This window comes from Lygodium microphyllum, chromosome 13 (genome assembly GCF_053477565.2).
Source record: "Lygodium microphyllum isolate KBCC chromosome 13, Lygodium_microphyllum_v1.1.10, whole genome shotgun sequence".
Classification (NCBI taxonomy): domain Eukaryota; kingdom Viridiplantae; phylum Streptophyta; class Polypodiopsida; order Schizaeales; family Lygodiaceae; genus Lygodium; species Lygodium microphyllum.
In genome coordinates, this window is record NC_141147.1 from 127,597,070 (window position 1) to 127,620,059 (window position 22,990).

Consider the following 22,990-nt stretch of genomic DNA (forward strand, 5'->3'; position numbering starts at 1 on the left):
TAGTCAATTGCTATCCAAAATAGAACTTTAGAATCTTTATTCTGCTACATCAAGTCCATGAATAGCCAAACCATGAGGCCTTTGATAATCCAATTGGTTTGCAGCATATAAAACATCGACAAAATCAAACAATTCATCTCCTTGATGATCATGGATAGCTCTAGCCTCCTTTCTATCTTGGGCATGCAAAGAATAAAATGAAATAGCCGCTTTAGATAGACCATGTACATATCTGTGATCCATCTTTGGATATCTACTAGCTACTTTACAAACATTTGTGATAGCAGAGTCACCAACAACATGGTCATCCCTATAATTTGCAGTTGCCACAGAATCTGTAGCATGAAAAAAGATGTAGACTATAGAATCCTCCTCAGTGCAACCATAATCAGATGAAACCTTAATACAGCTGGAGTAAAACCAGGTCGGCTAGGATTGACACATTATAGCAATGGAAATAGAAAATTGGTCATGGTTATCTAGCCAATCATCTCTAAGAAAAACGAAACAACCTAGAGATCCTTGTGTGGCATTATTACATCTTTGAGCTATGAAAGTAAAACCAAGGCAATGGCTCCAAACTTTGGCATATTCCACAATAAGAACAAGTCTTGATTGGGAGCCACAATTTGTGCATAGTAGACACCACCTAGAGCCGCCATAGAAAAAACCACCGAAATCGAAAACCTTATGGAAACTCACACCCACCAGCAAGGATGAGCCACCTTACTTGTGAATTGAAAATCTCTGTCCAACAAGGGCTACCAAGGCGTTCATGCACCCAGAAAAACTCATGCCAAAAATGTCTTTCGGCCCATGGAGAATCGCCTAGTAGTGTACTTTGACAGGTAGGCAAGGGAGCACATAGATCAGGGTGAAGAGATTCTTATCGATTGTAATTGGTAAAAGAGAATGTGTAGCAACCACTTGGCAGGCTGGAGGGACAGCATGGCATTCGTTCTGGACACAAGGAACTTTAGACACCTATCCATATAGAAAAAAAAGAGAGATTTTCTACAAGTTAGTGATATAGTAAAATATTCCTATATAGGAAATTTAAAATTCTCTAGTTATCCATGTAGTGAAATTTTACTATATAAACAGACTAGTTAGAACTAATCATATAGTATTTTTTATATATAAGAAAACTAGTTGCAATCATGTAAATAGTTTTAAGAATTACTATTATGGTAAAAAAATATAAATTAAAATAATAGAAAGAATTAAAAGCTGTTATCTTCATTAATAAAGAGGTCAATTCAAGATGCATATATTATCAATACTCAAAGGTTTATTGTGATTTTTTGTGACGTGAATTTTCTCTTTTTAGAGTAACCAATCCACGAGAGCTTTTCTCATGGCTGGAAATATTTGCTCGTTGCGTCCTCCTAAAAAAGTAAGATCTCTCTTAATAACACCATCTGTAGATTTTAATGATGCATATAGCTCATCAATGGATTGGATGTCTAAATATTTGAGGAGAATGGTTTCTTGGTCTTCCTCTTCAAAGGCATTAACAACCTGCATTTTAGAAATACAACATAGATTAGTGTGCTACTACATCATAAGTTAATTAGCTACTCTATTGTCTTAATATTTAATAACATTGAGTTACCGATGAAGTTCTTGATGGCAATTCTATATTAGAAGGATCCACACTTTTTGATGGCTCAACATGGTCGAGAGCCTATAGTATAGACAAGAAAATAAAGTTAACAAAATTAAATTATGCCACATTTAGTAAAAATAAATGCAAAGAAGTACCTTAGATAATTTCTTATTTTTGCCCTTACTCTCCTTTTGTTGTTGCTTGCTTTGCTGCATTTTCTTGCTCATCTTATCACAATAAGTTTGTAATTAGATATAATTTATTAAATGCATATATTAAAAGAAAATATCAAGAGATGGCTAAGCATACCTTTCGTACACGAAGACTTTTCCGTGCTACTTCAATCTCCTCGGGATCTTGGATCATATCTTGTGGAAGAGAGTGTTCACTACTACATGAATCTTATAATACAATAAAAGTAAAACTTAAAATGGAATATGTTTTAATTTAAAAGTATACAAAAATTAAGTATATATGTATATATTCCTCATATAGATGGAATTCCTTATAGTAGCTCCATAAAACTATGATCTGAGTTTAAATAGTCCTGAAACATAGGTTAAGTGTTAGAGACAATCAAATGGAAAAAGACTACAAACCAAGGTATAGTAACCATTTCATTATTTTTTTGACATTTTTTGAAAGTAGAAATTGAAACAAGAGGTGGACCATCATTATGAGATTCCAACTAGTACGAGGAAGAATATTGAAGTCAATATTAAAAACTAAAAATTCCAATATTAAAATATTTAAATGAGTGAACGATGTACATACATGTGCTGCACTATTCTCAAAAAAGATACATTGTCTTCCACCATAAGTTGTGGATAATACACCTCGTCACTTGTATCCTAAAATTTTAGAGAAAATATAATGAAAGGTAAATATATCTAAGAAACTTAAAGTGGATAAAGATAAAGATAATAAAAATTATACAATAGAAAAAATAAAACTTGAGATGAAAATTGCAAATCTTACCAGCTTTTTGTTGCATATCTACTTGCTTGAAGCTATGATTCTTCTATTAAAAAAACATAGTTGTGCTAATCAATACCAATTTCTTATGTATATAATCTATGGTGAGAAAATTTTGATAAATAAGTATCCTTACCAAATATATATCCACCAAAGATTATCTTTTCCTCTTGAGTTTTTTTCTAAGGTTTTGAGCAACAGAAAGATAGTACAGATATATATCCTCCTTTTTCCAAAGGTAAGTAGCACCAGGAAACTCAAGGGGTAAAATTTGATCATAGTTTTGATCTATGATTTCTAAAATTCTATGTTTGTCATCTTTATTATTATGAAACTGCAAATCCTTGCCAATCTCATGGCTCTTTACCCAATTATACACTTTTCTATAATTAGCAAAATACTTAACATTTTGCGTATCTCGATAGTATTTTAGTAAAAATGGTTTTCCAAACTCATCTTGGTCTTCTCGACTAATCTGTTTAGGTGGTTTGAAAATCTGGTCATATTAGGAGTCTTCATCAGAGATACATCCCCTATTTGTGTACTCTTGATTTGCTTTTGAGGTGACAACTGGACTCTTTTACTTTGTATTGAAACTGGTTTGCTCATGCTCACTGTTTGTTCAGAACTATCATTCTTTAATTTCAGTTCCTCAATTTTTTTCTGGAGAGTGATGATAGTTTGCATCATTGAATCTAGAGTTTGTTGACTTGGGGAGGCCATGAGACTGATGCCAGGAGGATGCCAGGAGGCATATTCCACGGTGGATTCCGTGAGGTTTTACGGTGGATTCCGTAAACTTAGATGACCGGGGCTCATACGCAAAGAGGATTCTTTGTGCGAGAAGTTGATGGGGACGCCTGTCCTTTTCGGGCGTTTCATTAATTTAGTGTGTACATGGGTGATTCCATAGCGGGTGATTCCGCAAAATGCATATTAAATTAATAAATGTTTATGAGTTTAGAGTGCGCACTCGTAATAAATTAAGGTTAGGATTTATTTCTAACCAGTTGATTTATTTATGTAGCTGAAGACTGCTAGGTATTCACTTTTGTCGGTTTAATTGTGTTATTTTACTAATGATTGTGAATGCTTCAGTTGATGTGTAGAGATAGCAGCAGTGGCGGAGGAAAGCATTGGAGTCTAGCGGGTTTTTGTGCTAAAAAGTAGAGTACTTTGTTCTTGGGGACCTTCCGGGATTCACCACGTGAGCTATCTGCGTCCGATCTGCGCACCAGTGGTATCAGAGCGGAGCAGAGATCAAGAGCTTCCAATCGCTACCAATCTCGGGCGAAGGCGGAGCTCCAGGAACAAACGGCCTCTACAGTCAATCTCATCGCGAACCGTCGATACAGGCAGACTTCTGGCGATCAAGAACCCCTGTTTCCACTGTCAGATCGCGAAGGACCAATCTCTGCAGGCGGAGGACCACTCAAACACCTCCTTCATCAAGTCGTTGAAAACCAGAGATAAGCTCCATTGTTTTTATCATTATTTTTTTTCAATTAAGCTTAAGACAAAGCTTAACAAGCTTATCAAGCTTGAAAATTCAACGACGATCTGCAAGAAGACCTTCCGAAAATCACGCGTGGAGAAAAAAACGGCCCCCCCCTCACGAAAAAAAACGGCGGCCTGTACTCCACCATTAAGCTCTCTAAGCTTAATCCTTAACTCAAAGCTTAAATCATTAAGCTTTCTCTGCAAGTTACACAGGTCTGACAAGTCGCAAACTCCGGGTCTCGCACTCTTGAAGTCAAGTTCCGTAAGTCGACGGTAATCAAGTTCTGCAAGTTCTGCAAGTCGGTCTAAGTCCAGCAAGTCCACAACTCTGCAAGCCTGTTAAGTCTGCAACTCTGCAAGTCAGACTAAATCAGAACTGACTAGTGCTTAAAACTCATAGAAGACTTGTTCGTATGCAAAAACTCTGAACTGGAAAGTTGTTCGCAGCAAGCTGTTCTACCTATCTACAAGTTCGTTGAAGTACTTTCAGCAAATGGAGACAGAAATATTGCAGAATTTCTGAAAATTGAAGAAGAAAATACCCAAAAATACATAGCCTTGTAACCCCAAATTTGAGCTACGCTCATCCCGCTAACTGATTTTGAGTGAGAAAGGTTTGTTGAGTTTTACAGGATGACTACCCCACATATGGATGATCCTATGGCTGAAGACGATCTACCCAAGCCTACCATGGAACAAAAGCTGGATCTTATCATGCTGCAATTGGAAGAAGAGCGAAGAGCTAGGCAAGCCTTGCAAGTGCAATTGACAAAGCTACAAGGAGCGTCCACTAATAAAGAAGAACCTCAAGCTGAAGATTTGATTCGCCGTACCATCGACGCCACTCTTGAAGCACAAACCATTCGCAAGGAATCCAAGATAAGTAAACGAAGTTTCAAGTTTCGCACTTTCAATGGCATAAGAGAAGGAAAGACTGTTTTATCATTTATTAGTCAGTTTGATGACTATTTCCATGAGGAAACTTATCCCGAGAAAGATAAAATCAAGTGTGTTACTAATCATCTGATAGACAGAGCATCACTTTGGTGGACTGTAGTCCGCAAGAGCATAGAATGTCCTGCTACATGGGAAGATTTCAAGAAGAAGTTCATGCAAAATTTCCTACCACCGCAATTTCATGAGAAGGCTATCAAGCAATGGGATTTACTCCAACAGCGCGATCGTGAGCCTATTCCACAATATACAGAGCGTTTTTGGAATGCACTCTTACAGCTACGTATGCTTGAAGACGTACCAGAGACGACACATAAGCGGAAGTATATGTCTGGACTTCTTGGACATTACTACGCTGAAGTGAATATGTTCAAGCCTGCTACCCTTGAAGACGCCATCTCCTTAGCTCACGACACTGAAGATAAGTTACGCGGAAGAGATCGACGACCACCGCCATTCCAAGCAAACGGTAATTATGGATCTAAACAATTCAATTCCAATTTCAGAAGGTTTAATCCAGGTCGTTTTTCATCACCATCTTTCCGCAAGAATTGGCCTAAACCACCTGCATTACTATCCACTGTCAATTCAAATCCTAAGCCTATTCCACAAGCAAATCCAAATATACCCAGACTCCCAGCCATTGCAAATAATGTGACCAAAGCCAAGCCCATCGTATGCTACAAGTGTCACCAGCCAGGGCATCTCGCAGCAAATTGTCATTCAAAGAAGCCATCAGCACATATCAACTACCTTGGAGCCATGGACGAAGAAGAGCATGAGGATATGCCAGATTTCACTGAAGATGAGGATGATCCTACTACTACTTCCGACACTTTACCAGGTATGCTTACTTCACATTCATTGTTGACTATGAAATGTATGGTGCATGGAAAAGAAAGAACTATATTGCATGATGACGGTAGTACCCATGACTTTATTTCAGCAAAATTGGTAAAGGAATTGAAATTGCATACAGTACCTACGCATTATCGCATAAAAGCTGCATTTTTAGGCACTAGGTACAATGGCACACAAGAAGTTCAAGATTTAGAAATTCAAATTGGTCCATATATTGAAAGAAGAAATTTCTTAGTTGTCCCATTACAGTCTAGCGACATTATTCTAGGAATGCCATGGAGACACCAACATAATCCTAATATAGATTATTCCACGCACACAATGAATATTAATTTTCAAGGAAAATCTATTACATTGTTTGGTATGCATGCCTCTCATATGTTTCCACTGCTTTCGCATACTCAAGCAAAACGTGCACTGCACAAGAATACTAAATCATATCTCATTTGGGTGAATGAATTGCACGCAAAGGAAAATCATATGCACCCTAGGCATAAGGAATTTCTCACATATTTTAAGGACTGTTTTGCAGAAGATCTACCACCAGGTTTACCTCCATCACGTCCAGAAGACCATAAGATTGACCTAATACCTGGCACACAACCACCTTGCAAAGCCCCATATAGGCACAATCAAATAGAGCAAAAAGAAATCCAGAGTCAAGTAGAAGAATTACTAAATAGAGGCTTAATTCGACCTAGCAGTTCTCCATTCGGTGCACCTGTGCTCTTAGTCAAGAAAAAGAATAATACTTATCGGATGTGTATTGACTACCGAGCATTAAACAAGATCACTGTTAAGAATAGGTATCCTATACCTAGAGTTGATGACCTTATGGACAAACTGCAAGGATCTTCTATATTTAGTAAAATTGACCTTAAATCTGGATATCATCAGGTGAGGCTAGATAGATCCGACATATTTAAGACTGCATTCAGGACACAGTTTGGCCATTACGAATTCTTAGTCATGCCATTTGGATTAACTAATGCACCTGCCACTTTCAGTAGAATGATGAACCGTATTTTTCTAAAATATCAATATTGTGTGATTGTTTTCTTTGATGATATTTTAGTGTTCAGTTCAAAGTGAAAAAGAGCATTATGAGCATTTATCATTAGTTTTTCAATTACTGAAAGCAAATCAATTGTTTGCAAATCCTGACAAGAGTGAATTCTTTAAGACAGAAATAGAATATCTAGGTCATATTGTATCAAAAGAAGGAATAAAAGTTGATCCTAAGAAAATTGACGCAATATTGCATTGGCCTGTTCCTAAAAATGTACATGAATTACGCTCATTCCTTGGTCTTGCTAGTTTCTATAGGAAGTTTGTACGTAATTTCTCATTACTGGCTTTACCATTGACCAAACTTCTTAGGAAAGGCATTGTTTATCAATGGACTGAAAACCAGCAGAAATCCTTTGATTTACTCAAACGTGCATTGACCAATGCCCCTGTTCTACAATTGCCTGACTTTAATAGACCATTCTTTTTAGTTGTGACCGATGCTAGCGGATCAGGAATAGGAGCCGTGCTAATGCAAGACAACCATCCAATAGCATATTCTAGTTCTAAGCTGAAACCCTCTGAGCTTAAATATTCCACTTATGACAAGGAACTCTTAGCAGTTGTCCAAGCATTAAAACAATGGAAGCATTATTTAATGGGTTCAGAATTCATGATAAAGACCGACCAGCAAAGCATTAGACATCTACTTAGCCAACCCCAAATTTCTGACCGTCATATCAAATGGGCTTCATTCATTCAAAGTTTCCATCCTATCATTCAATACCAACCTGGAAAAGAAAATGTAGTTGCTGATACATTGAGTAGAAGACCTGCAATTCATAATATATCTATCATATCTTTTGATTCATTGATTGCTATGAAAGACACATATCACCAGGATATTACTTTTCATTCTGATTGGCAAAAATTAGTTCAAAATAATTTCATTCCTGTTGATTCATTGTCATATAATGATGGATTCATGTTTTTTGAAAAGAGACTGCGTGTTACTATTCCATTCCGATCTTTTGTTTTGAATGAAATTCATTGTCCCCCATATCAAGGTCATAGAGGTATCATTTCTACATTACGCATGTTAACTGAAGATTTTTATTGGCCGCATATGGATGCAGATGTATCTAATTTTGTTTCTGAATGTTTGATTTGTCAAAGAATAAAGAGACATCATGGTAAACAGTATGGATTATTAATGCCTTTGTCTATTCCATATAAACCTTGGAAACATATATCTATGGATTTCATTACTGGTTTACCAAATACTAAATCTAACCATGACATGATTTGGACAATTGTAGATAGATTTAGTAAGCAAGCATATTTCATTGCATGTAAGAAAACTTTAACAGCATCACAAGCAGCACAGTTATTTTTGAAAACTGTTTTTACTAACCATGGATTGCCAAAAGTGATTATTTCAGATAGAGATTCTAGATTTTGTAATAATTTTTGGATTACATTGTTTGCAAATCTAGGCACCAAGATTGATTTCTCATCTGCATTTCATCCAGAAACAAATGGACAAACAGAAGCCACAAATAGCACCATTTTAGATCTTTTACGTGCATATACTATCTCCAAACCTCAGACATGGGATACTCATTTACATTTATTACAGTTTGCATATAACAATACACCGCACACATCTACAAAGAAAGCACCTTTTGAAGTTATTTATGGATATAGATTATCTACACCTGTTGCATCTTTGTCTAATAGAATACAAAGTGCCGATGATATTGCTGTTATGCATAACACTATTTTTGATGAGGTAAAGGATATGATTGCTAAAGCCCAACAATCATATACTAAACAAGCCAACAAGAAAAGACAAGCCATGAATTTCAAAGTTGATGATTATGTTTGGCTTAGAATAGAAAAGCGTAGACTGCAAAGTGTAGATAGACATCCAGTTGTCAAATTAGCTCCTAGATTCTACGGACCATTTAGAATCATTCATAAGATTAATGACAATGCATTCAAGTTAGAACTGCCATCTCATTGGAAAATTCATAATACATTTCATATTAGTTTATTGAGACCATTTAGAGGCCAATTACCTATCCACCCTGTCTATGAAAACCCACCTTTACTAGAAGAAGAGACTGAAATACTTGAACCAGAAGCCATTATAGACACTGACTACATGACCACTAGAACTGGCCGAAGGTATTCTAGATATCTAGTCAAATTTAAGAACCATCCTGTAGAGGAAGCACAATGGATGCACGCTAGAGACTTAAATGCTTTCCCCACTCTGTTACCTCCACATTGAGCTAATAGCAATTGAGGTCAATTGCTATCCCACCCCGGGGGTATGATGCCAGGAGGCATATTCCACGGTGGATTCCGTGAGGTTTTACGGTGGATTCCGTAAACTTAGATGACCGGGGCTCATACGCAAAGAGGATTCTTTGTGCGAGAAGTTGATGGGGACGCCTGTCCTTTTCGGGCGTTTCATTAATTTAGTGTGTACATGGGTGATTCCATAGCGGGTGATTCCGCAAAATGCATATTAAATTAATAAACGTTTATGAGTTTAGAGTGCGCACTCGTAATAAATTAAGGTTAGGATTTATTTCTAACCAGTTGATTTATTTATGTAGCTGAAGACTGCTAGGTATTCACTTTTGTCCGTTTAATTGTGTTATTTTACTAACGATTGTGAATGCTTCAGTTGATGTGTAGAGATAGCAGCAGTGGCGGAGGAAAGCATTGGAGTCTAGCGGGTTTTTGTGCTAAAAAGTAGAGTACTTTGTTCTTGGGGACCTTCCGGGATTCACCACGTGAGCTATCTGCGTCCGATCTGCGCACCAGAGACAAGCGAAAATTAAATCAAGAAACTATATTACTATTCAACCAATAAAGAATCAAGCAATCATATAAAAAGCATACAACAATGAGCACACTCTCTTCTTCTCTCTCTCTCTCTCTCTCAATCATTTTAATGGGCTTCTAATTTTTAAAGAAAAACACCATACAACAATACAATATACAACTATACAAACCATGAGACAAGCTAAAATCAAACAAGATACAAGGTAAAATCAAATTTACAACTTTATATGCTAGTATTCCTCAAACAAGAGATTATATCCATATATTAATCTTCTTCAAGCAAGAAGTTTTCTCATTCTTTATAAAAAGAAATAACAATAATCACACATGCACACATACACACATACACACAAAGGTTCAACTACCTATACATGAGACACAACATGAGCAAACACCCATAGATAAAGCATTATGATATACACAATGGGATGGCGATCAGATAATGATGTCCATTATGACCAATGCTACTAGCACCCATTTGGATCTCCAAGAATGCAACACACACACACACACTCTCTCTCTAAAGCAGTCAAGTTACATCACGTGATCTCCACACTATTGGAACATCTATAGACTCTCCAATTGATAATGTTACTCTCCTTCTCTTTGTAACTTCAAAGTTTGACATTACCATGCTACACAAGTTCCAATCTCTCCAAATATCTTCATCAATATCAATTCTCTATGTACTTCTTTTATGATCACACTTCAACCACGACAATTTGCACCTTTTTTCTTCATAATTTACCTCTCTTATCATTGCATGAATGTACTCCCCATCCATGTCATCATCATGTTTTCTTGCCAACACAATATCATATTTTTCTAACCAAGGAGGTATACAACCAAGTGCCTCTATTTGTAATAATCTTGTTCTTTGAACTAGATCTTTTACCTCATATGCAACAAGTCTATTATGTAAAGGTAAAGGAACAAACTTATGCAATAAAAAACTCAATAGTCTTATGCAATCCCATGTAAATGGAAGTCGTTGAGTCTGTAGTACACTCATTCCCATGATTGGATCTATAAGTAAGCATTCTTCATTTTCTTTTACAGTTATGCATTACTTGTAATATTCTCCACTAAAAAAGGTGTAATACTCTCCATCCCATTGAATGGAAAAAAAATTAGTGAGTCTTGCTTTCCAATGACCTATACTTTCTAACATACTATAAAAAGTGTCAATTTTTACCATGACGTCATCTGCAATCTTGTATATTTCTCCATTATAAAGAATTCTTCTATATATGGTAACTAGATGTCCTACTAGTGCATTCTCTTGAAAACCAAGAAATTGCGCAATATATTTATGTTATTCTGATGAAAGGGGCCTACGTTTTCTTCTCTTTTTTGTGATTAAAATGCCTTTTTCATGCATCATTATGTTACAAGGATATTGAGAATCATCTCTTTCAAAAAGTTTCCACATCTCCTTTGCCTTCTCAATTGAAGAAACCTCCACAATGCCATTCTCATGAAATGAATAACAACACGGTGTATGGTAATCAGTGAAAGCATAACCATCAGGTAAAACAAGATAGGTATGTACTTGGATAAGCATTCTTTCATGTAGCAAAAGCCCATCTACTTCCATTTCTAATAACTTAAATATTGAAGTGAAGAATGTCCTCTTATAATAATTTACATAAGATATTTTGTTAAAGCGATTATTAGTCTTTACTGCTATATATAATGCTACCATTCGCTCAAAGTCACAACACCAATACACATCATGCAATCCATGTCTCAATATGTCATCTAGTAGTTCTCCATTTCCTGCAACATGTTCTAAGGGAGAAGAAGTAGCACCAAAGGCTTCTTCCTTTCGAACTCTCCAAGCTACAAAAGCAAATCTGAAACTATCGGTCGAGGAAATTGTTGTAGCGTTTATTTTATGAATCACTACACTGGCACAAGTACCTAATATACTGGATTAAATTGTCTTTTATCCTTTATGAATATATCATTGCATCCTGCAAAAACATCAAAGGCAAAGTAATTAGTAGGAGACCCGATAAGGACATATCAGATTAGACATGTACATTCATGTCTAGCAAGGTAAGCATGCCTTTCAACACCAAATGCAATATCAAAAGCCACTTAAAGAGAGACAGTATGTAACAAAATTAATCAACGGGTGTGTTGAAGTGGAGAAAACAAACTATGACTAGGTGGCAGCAGCAACATCAGCAATATTACCGGCACATTAAGCAACAATTACAGCTCCCAGACCCTGATCATCAATTATAGCAAGGAGAATTCTCATTAATGCATTCAAATATCCCGCATGACTAGCAGCTTCATCAATCCCTATCACAACACCTTGTGGTACCCCACTTGCATATCTTCTTTCCCAACAATGGCATTGACGATGCACTGCCTTCGACACATAATCATGATGGAAGTATGATCAACCACCTTGTGCCTTCTCCATTGTGTACTCTTGACTGGCCCCCTACCAGTGCTAATTCTTCCCTTCCTTCCATGATCTCATTCTCTCATCAAGCTCCCTCACAACTCCAACAACAACAACCACAACAGACAAAGCAGCAGGAGTAGCAGCAACAATCACCACAGACACAGCAGTGACAACACATGGCTAATATTATCAAGCTTCCAGCTTCTTTAATATCTGGACCCACAAGATTCCTTGGTTAAGCTGCCCCCCACAGTCACTCCCAATACCAGATCATTCATGGTCAAGTAAGCCCACAACCGGTACAGATACAGGTGCAACCAATGAATTCAGGCTTTGGCCACCAGCAATGCTCTCCATGATCCCTCTGCAAAAAATGGTTTACCTTCATAACAAATGCCAGGCTCTTCAAAAGGACTCACCTTCCTCCATGGTACTACTCCATTCACATATCATTATGATCAGCCTCTATTATTATCTATTGTCCACAAGAAAGTATATAGAATTTGTACTAGCAACTGTGTTGATCTGACCAGCTAATTAGTCCTTTGTCGATCATTTTCAATACTAAGGTAAGCTATGTGAGTATTAATGCAGCTTCTCCAATTCAAAGTTGCCTAGAGAAATGACAATCCCACTCCACCTTATTGAGGAGACTAATAAGTTAAAGAACTTCTTTTAGGGACAGCTATATTCCCCAACATCATGCCTTGGTGCAACACTTAAGGAGCTTCCTTCTCTCCAAAACTCAAGTCCCCATGACCAGTATAGGTGGGAACAAGGATTGAGAATATTATAGTAGTCCATCTGTCACTCTAATCAGATTGTCTCTCCACATGCAATCTTATAATGGTACTCCATCTATCACTCTAGTCTTATATCGTCTCTCCACATGCAATAAAGGGTGACATAAAGTATCTTAACCAAATTAGCGTCCATGACTAAAATTTCCTCACCTGCTTGTCATTACTTTACATAGTATCAAGGTTTGTTACTATGCCTTTTTTTGTGAGCTCAACGGTACTAAATGTTATAACCCTTGCTGTTATGACAGATTATGTGCTCTGCATGGCCATCTGCAGTACCAGGCCTACAAGCTACTGCTGAGAGATATTGGAGGGCTGGAATCATGGACTTGAATGCTGCTGCTGCAGAACAGTTAGAAGCTAAAACAACCCTTCGTAAAGAAGGTTGCTCAAATATGTTAATTGCCCCTCAAGAAACATTTTCACCAAGAAACACCAGGTTTTTTCCTCTATCGTTTGAACATTGAATTTAAGGACTAGTTTCAGAAAGGTTCCCTATGGTTTTATGGACACTGTACATATGGAGGCCTGATTCTTTTACAATGTTAACAACTCCAACAATATTGCACCATGCAAGGCTGCGATATTGTTAAGATAAAGGGAGCTTGCTGAGCCTAGGCCAATATTCATCGGCCGATCACAGCAGTACAGTGAGCTCCTTTTACATAGTGATCACAGCAGTACAGTGATCATATGGAGGCCTAATTCTTTTACAATGTTAACAGCTCCAATAATATCGCACCATGCAAGGCTGTGATATTGTTAAGATAAAGGGAGCTTGCTGAGCCTAGGCCAATATTCACTGGCCGATCACAACAATACAGAAAGCAGGCTGCAGTGATGGTTTTTTGAAGCTTGGGCTTCCAATTTCCAACGAGACCTGTACCATTGATCTAAACTATACAGCTAATCAGACACAGAGAGGATATAATTTTAACAATTTAGTACATTTGTTAGCTTATATCTAGTCTGATCGAGAGCTTCTCACCTATCGGCCGCAATGTATAAGTCCATCACATATGTTATACTCTGTCATATTCAGCTTGTGCCAACGTCGTGTACAACTCCTCCTTCATATTGGCTTTCGAGCCACAGGCAGCTCAGTTGTGCCTTGTTTTCACGAGAGCACGGGAGCCACAGAACAATGGGAGCACGGGAGCACGAGCACGCAGAACAATGGGAGCACGAATCACGATGGGAGGATGAGAGATTAGAAATAGGGGATGTACAGGAAGTACAAGAAAATGAAGAAAATATCTATTGGCGGGAAACATATAAGACACTTCTCTACAACTTCAACAATTTGATTAAGTCCTACAACTTCATGACATGCGCAAGTAAGATGCTTCTCTACAACTTATGGCCATTAATGTGTACATTAGTATATGAATATATCATGATATAACCAAGAAGTGTCTATGTATCTTTAAAAAGGAATTCAAACATGGAATGTAAAAGGCCTATGTTTACAAAGCCAAAAGGTAGCTTGGAGAAGGTTGTTAAGGGCAAGGAAACCTAATGCATCGGCCATGCAAGGGCTAAAGCTAACCAATGAATACATCCAAGCACTAAACATTCCTAGTTGTGTATGTTTTTACTCTTCTTCAAGTAGAGGAAAGGGAGGAGTGATCCTATTGATGGAGGAAGAGTTTAGTCCCACACTAAAATGAGAGGAAGGGCGGGTCGTGGTTGCTCCTTCCATGAAATACAACAAAATGTTAGTTGACATGTGGTCAATATATGGCCCTCTTGCATCCATGAATAGATTAGGGATTTGGGAAACTTTGAAAGGACAAGTTTCACAAGAGTGTACCATCTTGGCAAGGGACTAGAACAAGTTGCCAAGTGAGACTAACAAGTTGTATACAAGTTGTACCATGATTGCATATGATAATGCAAATTTTCATCACTTGAAGAGGACACATCATTTGTTGGATGTTTCCCACATGATTGTAGATGGCCTTTGCTTTTTATAGCAAGCATAAGGACTAGTCTTAGCAAGTTGCAAGATGAGACAAGACATATACCAATCAAGGAGGGTGGCAAGTTGTACCATAGCTAGGACTGGAAATTTTTGCAAAGTTTCTAGACCACCTATCAAACATACATGGTCAATGAGTTGTTGATGAGCAAGAATATTAACTTCTAGTTTATCAATTCTTTGAGCTAGTGCAATTGACTTTCTTTATCTACGTGTCCCTACTACAAGCTAAAATCTTTTCAAAGGAGGAACTTCACTATGTGGTGTTCAGAAAAATGAAAAAATATTGATGCTTGGTTTAAATGGTATCCCTCACATGACGTATATGATACCATCTAGGATGTGAATTGGTAGAGACATACATGCTTTGCCAATCCTTATGTAAGAAGAGGTGAGATCCCTAGCATTGCTCGTAAAAGAAGAATTAAATTACTCCCCAAGTCTTGGATTCAAGATAAACCAAACATATGAAGGCCCCTCACATTCTAAATATAATCCACAAAATCATTCCAAAGGTGATATCATGAAGAGTGAAGCTCATACTACCATAGGTGCTACATAATTCTCAATATGAATTCCTCTATGGAAGGGATCCCTTTGCACTCCCTCTTTTCCTTCAAGGAGGGAGGTGACTCATCTTCACATGAGTGGGATTTGTGCCTATAAGCAACAAGGGACGGTGGTACAATGTGCCAGGGGAGATTCCCCACATGACCAGATCAGATGATAGAGTATGATGCACTTGTGAATATGGGGGAGGTGCATAATGCACAACTGCCATTCCCAAAACAACAAACCACCATGGTGCAAAGTGGTACACCTCTAAGTGTTTAATGATGGCCTAAAGCCTAAATGTGCGTCAGAGACAATGTGTGCTAAGACTAGATAACCTATGGTAGGTCTAAAGTACTGTCCTAGAGTTAATGTAGATAAATGTATATGTTCATTGAAAGTGGGAGGAAAGGGAAGAAAATGTAAGGATAAATCTAAAGTACCAAACTCATGCTCAAATAAAACAAACGATAAAGGATTACCTTGTGCAACATCTATGATCAGAGAGTGTTCTTCAAATCCATATCAGTACCAAATTGGGTCTCCTAGATGACTTACAATTAGTCCCTACATAATTAATTGGTAGAGTACACATAATTATATTTGGGATAATCAAAGTAAGTGCAATGTGTCCTTAAACTCAAATGTGATTTGGGATCATCAAAGTAATTGCAATAAACTTATATATGTGAGAAAACTAAAAAAGCCTAACCTTAACCAAGATGGAATGCCACATCATTCTTTGTAAGTTTTATATGTTCTTTAGGAGGCTAGTTATGTTGAAGTTTTTCATATAGGTAGACAAGTATGTTGATAGACATTATATATAAAGATAGACATCATAGATATTGTCTATCATAGACATAATAGGTTATTATGTTCCTAGCCAAACATGAGTGACTTGAGATAATGCCCTTGGCCACAAACACAAGTGATTGAAGAAAAAAATATCACTAGAAGCTAGCAAGGAGAAATTTTCTCTACTCTATTCTAAAGCTATATGATACCATCTAGGATGTGAATTCAGTTAGTCATCTCGATAATCATTATGAATTGAATATACAAGGGCTCTTAAAAATAATCCTAATTGTTATCCCAAAAATATATTTGTAATATAGACTATATCTCTGTAATAGTCTACATCTTTGGCTCAACAAACAAAATTTTGTTGATGTTGATTATTCAACCTTTAAGAGAGAATTAGGTTTGTCTCTACTAGTCATGGGATGGTTTCATGGTTTTGCTTTGGAGATCTTTTTAAAAAACAAAATACAAATTGGATATGAAAGGTCATTAGATGATGTAAAAGTAGAGTCAACCGCTACATATCCAATCTATAGAACTAAGAATCGACTAATAGTGCTGATAATACCCACCATTACTAGTATTAATATCTCTACTTTTGTTGTAGCTACCAATGAAATGTGGGACATTCAAGGCATTTAGTGGTTATTGCCTCAAGACAACACATTTCTGTAGCTACCAATAAAATGTGGGGTTGTGCCTCAAGATAGCACCCTTTAAGAATACAGGTTATAGTTGTAGCACCCTTACCTTGCTTGTGAATATCAAAGAGAACAAGCCGTGAAAGCATACAAGTAGTCCCATTTAGTATGCTAGGAGTACATTGATAGTTTGATGTAGCAACACCTTACCCTGCATGTGAATATCAAAGAGAAAAAGTAGTCCAAGCATGCAGCTAGTACTGCCTAGTGCATATAACTTAGAGCACTAGAACAAGGTCATCTCCCTCATAGAGATGTTGTGCTACCTCAACGACGACACACCAATCTTTCTAAACTGCCACACTAGGAAGACCATCTTGATATGACGATCATGAAGAATCTTAGGATACTGATGATGCGTGGAGTCGGGGTTTCCTTCCTAAATTCATTGCCCTTCATAAGCCTTGCATGTGAATATCAAAGAGAAGGTGTAGTCGAAGCATGCAACCAATCCCAACTAGTGTACTGGGAGTACATTGACAATCATATGTAGCAGTGCCACATCTCCATGTATACCAATCAAAAGCCTAATAAGTTGGATTAGAAATAATTAAGGATATTAGTTCGTAAGGTTCTAAGCTCTTCAAAATTTGTAAGGTTGTAAGGTCTTCAAAATTTTACTGGTAGTGTAGAAACAGAACCCATATGCAAGTTGGGAGATGGAAGTTTCGTATCGTCTTGTGATTTTTAAAATTTAAGATCAAAAGAAGGTCATGGTGTTTGGATTTGCAATACCATCTTCTCTTGCTTGTGATACTGGACAACTAGTAGGGCCTATGATAGATATGAACAATCGTAAAGGAGTGTTATAAACTTACAAGCATATATAGCCCCCAAGCCAAACACATGCATGCTCTCTTGATAAAGGGCATGCCTAAGCACAAGTTGTTGACATTGGCACTTTTAAATCTCAACAAGTAACGTAACGATTCATTGTTGGTATGTTCTTATAAAAGTGTAGTTAACTCATCAATCTTCAAGGACTCAAATAATATTCCGAATTATTATCCCGAACATATCTCTTTTAATTTTTTGCATAACATTGATGGCACTCCATCTTTTAATATTTCCCTATTATTCATTTCAAGCTTTAAGTTTTTCCAACCTCACTTATGATTTGAAAAGTTGTGTGAAAGTAATTCAAGATAACACACAAATTCAAGTGTATCCACATATAGGTTCTCTGGATCAACTCAAGCTAGCATTGACCACACCTCTCTCATTGTTGCCCATTACCCTAGTTACAATGTGGAAAACAAGAGTCCTACTTCACTTCTAGTGTCTATATGATAATCTAGGCTATGGATCTTCAACCTTCATTAATCTCACCGGATTCATGATGCCAAAATTAGGTGTCTCCTATGCATGTATTTTTGGTCACTGTTGCATGTTACTTGACTCACATAATGTGCAAGATAATCAAATAAATTCATCCATCATATGCTCAGTAATTAAGGTCTGATGCTAGAAATATTAAAATCACCCAAATTCTTTAGAATCAAGCAACTACAGCTCCAATTTTGCTACTTGGAAGCCTAGATCCCTTAGCAACTTTGGTAACTCATTCAATCTTAGGTAAATAAGCTTGCTTTTGCTCACATTAGTCACAACCCCAGATAGCTATAGAAAACTTTCATACACTTTCATCAAATACATCTACTAGTTGTCTCTGTACTTGATGCCAGGAGGCATATTTCATGGTGGATTCCGTGCCACAGTGGATTTCGTGAGGTTTTACGGTGGATTCCATAAACTTTGTTGACCGGGGCTCATACACAAAGTGGATTCTTTATGCGAGAAGTTGATGGGGACGCCTATCCTTTTCGGGCGTTTCATTAATTTAGTGTGTACACGGGTGATTCCATAGCAGGTGATTTCGCAAAATACATATTAAATTAAAAAAAGTTTATGAGTTTAGAGTGCGCACTCATGGTAAATTAAGGTTAGGATTGATTTCTAACCAGTTGATTTATTTATGTAGCAGAAGACTGCTAGGTATTCACTTTTGTCTATTTAATTGTATTATTTTACTAACGATTGTGAATGCCTCAGTTGATGTGTAGAGATAGCAGTAGTGGTGGAGGAAAGCTTTGGAGGATAGCGTGTATTTGAGTTATCACTTATATTTTGATGGGCGCATACCTTAGGCATGGCGCCTATATTTTGTTGCACCTATTTATTAAGGCGTTGGATATTTATTTATTATTTTTGTATGTGCATGGGCGCACGATTATGATATTTGTATTTGGACATTATATTAAGTATGCCCAACTCTTTGGGCATCCGCCCATTAGTTTTATTTCTATTTTGTGCTAAAGCAAACTCAAAAGCCAAAAGCGTGCTATTTTGTAATTTGGGCTATTATTTGAGCTTGAAGATGATTAACACAAAAAAATACATGCTTTGTGGATCGCTCACACAAGGCATGGGGGGAGATTGCACCCAATTGGTCTCTTGTTCATGTCGTGTATGCTTTCTACCTTGAGTTTTGTGCAAAAAGTAGAGTTCTTTTGTTCTTGGGGACCTTGCGGCGCTCACTACGCGAGCATACAACATCCGATCTTTGCACCAGTGGTATCAGAGCGAAGCTGAGATCGAGAGCTTCCAATCGCTACCCATCTTGCGCAAAGGCAGAGCTCCTGGAATGATCGAGCTCTACAGTTAGTCTCATCGCGAACGGTCGATACGAGTGGATTCCTGGTGGTCAAGAACCTCTGTCTATAGCCTTTGATTGCGAAGGACCGGCTTGGGGAAGTAGAGGACCACAAGGAAAGCTCCTTCTACAAGTCGTTTTCTTCTCAAGAGTTTGACAGTAACTCCATAGCCCAAAATCTTAAAAGCTTATTTGATAGTTTAAAAAGCTTAATAGTAAGCTTAAAAAACTTACTCAATCCATCGTTTTTAAATCGGCGCATCAGGATGTCCTCAGCGTGAATTTCGCGGCTAAAAAACGCCCCCCCCTAAAATTTAACATTTTTTCAGACTAAGCTTTAAGCTTAGTCAATCAAGTCTAAAGTCACAATAATCTCTCAAGTTGGACAAGTTCCATAAGTTCTGCAACTCCGCAAGTTCTGCAAGTCAGCAGAGGTCAAAACTGACTTATGCTAAAAACTCCCATAAGGACTATTCCTGCACAGAGGCACTGAACTGCAAAGTTATTCCCTGGAAGACTCTGTTCACATACGCAGACTTGCTGAACCAATTTCAGCACATGCAGAAGGTCATACGCAGATTTAATGAAGATTTCAAATCCCGCAACCGCAAAAGTCGAAGACCGTGAAAGCCAAACAAAAATATATAAACCTTGTATACCCGACTTTGAGCTACACTCATCCCGCTAATTGGATTTTGAGAGTGTGAGGTCTTTTGAATTTTTACAGGATGATGAAACAAAATATGGATGATTTAATGGCTGAAAACGATCTTCCTGAACCTACTATGGAACAAAAATTGGATTTAATTATGATGCAGTTGGACGAAGAACAAAGAGCCCAGCAAGACTTGCAAGTTCAATTGGCCAATTTACAATGATGGACTACCGACAAAGATGGACCACAATCCGAAGATCTTATCCGACGAACCATTGATGCGACTCTTGAAGCTCAATTCATCCGCAAAGAAACAAAGATAAGTAAAAGAAATTTCAAATTATGTACTTTCAATGGCACTCGAGATGGAAAGACTGTTCTTGCATTCATCAGTCAATTTGATGATTACTTTCATGAAGAGACATACACTAAAAAAGATAAAATCAAGTGTGTCACTAATCATTTAGTGGATAGAGCATCTCTTTGGTGGACCGTGGTTCGTAAGAGCATAGATTGTCCTACTACTTGGGAGAGTTTCAAGAAGAAGTTTATACAGAATTTCCTTCCTCCACAATTCCATGAAAAAGCCATAAAGCAATGGGACCTTCTTCAGCAAAGAGATCGTGAGCCTATTTCCCAGTACACCGAGCGCTTTTGGAATGCCTTACTCCAACTACGCATGCTTGAAGACGTCCCTGAAGCGACTCACAAGTACAAGTATATGTCTGGATTACTTGGGCATTACTACGCTGAAGTCAATACGTTCAAGCCTGCAACTCTTGAAGATGCAATTTCTTTGGCTCATGACCCTGAAGACAAGATTCGAGGAAGAAACAAGCGTCCACAACAATTTCAAGCAAATGGTAACTATGGTTCTAAGCAATTCAATTCAAATTTTAGAAGATTCAATCAAAGTCGATTTCCTTCATCATCTTTCCGTAAGTCTTGGACAAAACCACCTCCTTTGCCATCAAATACCAATCAAAACCCTAAGCCATCTTCACAGCCAAAGCCTAATATTCCTAGACTTCCTGCCATTGCAAACAATGTATCTAAAGCCAAACCTATAGTGTGTTACAAATGCCATCAACCTAGACATCTAGCAGCCAATTGCCAATTGAAGAAGCCACCTGTCCATATCAACTATCTTGGGGCAATGGAAGATGAAGAACATGAGGAAATGCCTGACTTTACGGAAGATGAGGATGACATTACTACTCCTTCGGATACTTTACTAGGTATGTCAACTCCACATTCTTTGTTGACAATGAAATGTTTAGTGCATGGAAAAGAAAAGATTATTTTGCATGATGATGGTAGTACACATGATTTTATTTTTGCAAAGTTAGTGAAAGAATTGAAATTACAAACTATTCCTACGCATTATTGCATTAAAGCAGCATCCTTAGGCACAAGGTATAATGGAACAAAAGCGGTGCATGATTTAGAAATTCAAATTGGTAAATACACTGAAAGAAGGAATTTTCTAGTTGCACCATTACAGTCTAGTGATATTATCCTAGGTATGCCTTGGCGTCATCAGCATAATCTTGATATAGATTATTCTACGCATTCAATTCAAATTCATTTTCAAGGAAAACACATTACATTGTATGGTATGCATGCATCTAATATTTTTCCACTACTCACTCATACTCAAGCTAAACGTGCATTACGCAAAAGTAGTAAATCTTATCTAATTTGGGTGAATGAACTTCAAGCTAAAGAAAAACATATGCACCCTAGGCATAAAGACTTCCTTGCACAATTTCAAGATTGTTTTGCTGAAGACTTACCACCTGGACTACCTTCTTCACGTCCTGAAGACCACAAAATAGATTTAATTCCTGATACACAACCACCCTGTAAAGCACCATATAGGCATAACCAGATTGAACATGATAAAGAATTGTTAGCTGTGGTACAAGCTTTAAGACAATGGAAACGTTATTTAATGGGTTCCTAGTTTATGATTAAGATTGACCAACAAAGTATTAGACATCTCCTTAGTCAACCCCAAATATCTGATCGACATATCAAATGGGTAGCTTTTGTTCAGAGTTTTCATTCCCTTATCCAATATCAACCAGGTAAAGAAAATGTAGTAGCCGATGCTTTAAGTAGAAGACCCACACTACAAGGGACTGGGGCAATAGCGACGCCGATTAGCGACGGCGTTTATCGGCGTCGCTATTGGCGTCGCTATTGGCGTCGCTATTTGCGTCGCTATATGCGTCGCTATTTGCGTCGCAAATAGCGACGCATATAGCGACGCAAATAGCGACGCCGCAGGGAAAAAAAGCGCGGCCGAAACCAGAGCGCCGTTTTCATTTTGTTTTCTTCGCCTTTTGAGAGCGAGAGCGAGGGAGAGAGCGAGGGAGAGAGCCAAGGCTTTGTGAGAGAAGAGGAGGAAGAGACTTGCTGCCGCCGCCACCGCCGCCACCGCCACCGCCACCGTCGTTGTTCGCGAAGGAGAGGAGGAGCCCTCGTTGCAAAGAGAAGCCGCCCACACTCGCCATATCTCATTGGTGAGTCTCCCTCTCTCTTTCTTTTACTTGTTGAAGGTTTAAATCGTTCTCTTTTGTTTATTTAGGAGAGGAAAAGAAAGAGAAGGAGAGGGAGAAGGAGAGAGAGGGAGAGAAAGAGAGGGAGA

The 22,990-nt window shown here is 37.7% G+C and overlaps 1 long non-coding RNA gene across 1 annotated transcript; it reads right to left on the bottom strand.

The window, feature by feature from the left end:
* Positions 1–1,444: 1,444 nt before the first annotated feature.
* LOC148027193 (uncharacterized) lies at positions 1,445–1,827 on the bottom strand. The gene is made up of 3 exons (XR_015692815.1): positions 1,765–1,827; positions 1,616–1,687; positions 1,445–1,521 (listed from the first exon to the last, which is right to left on the bottom strand). It is a non-coding gene; the product is annotated as an uncharacterized LOC148027193 (long non-coding RNA).
* Between the last annotated feature and the right edge of the window lie 21,163 nt (positions 1,828–22,990).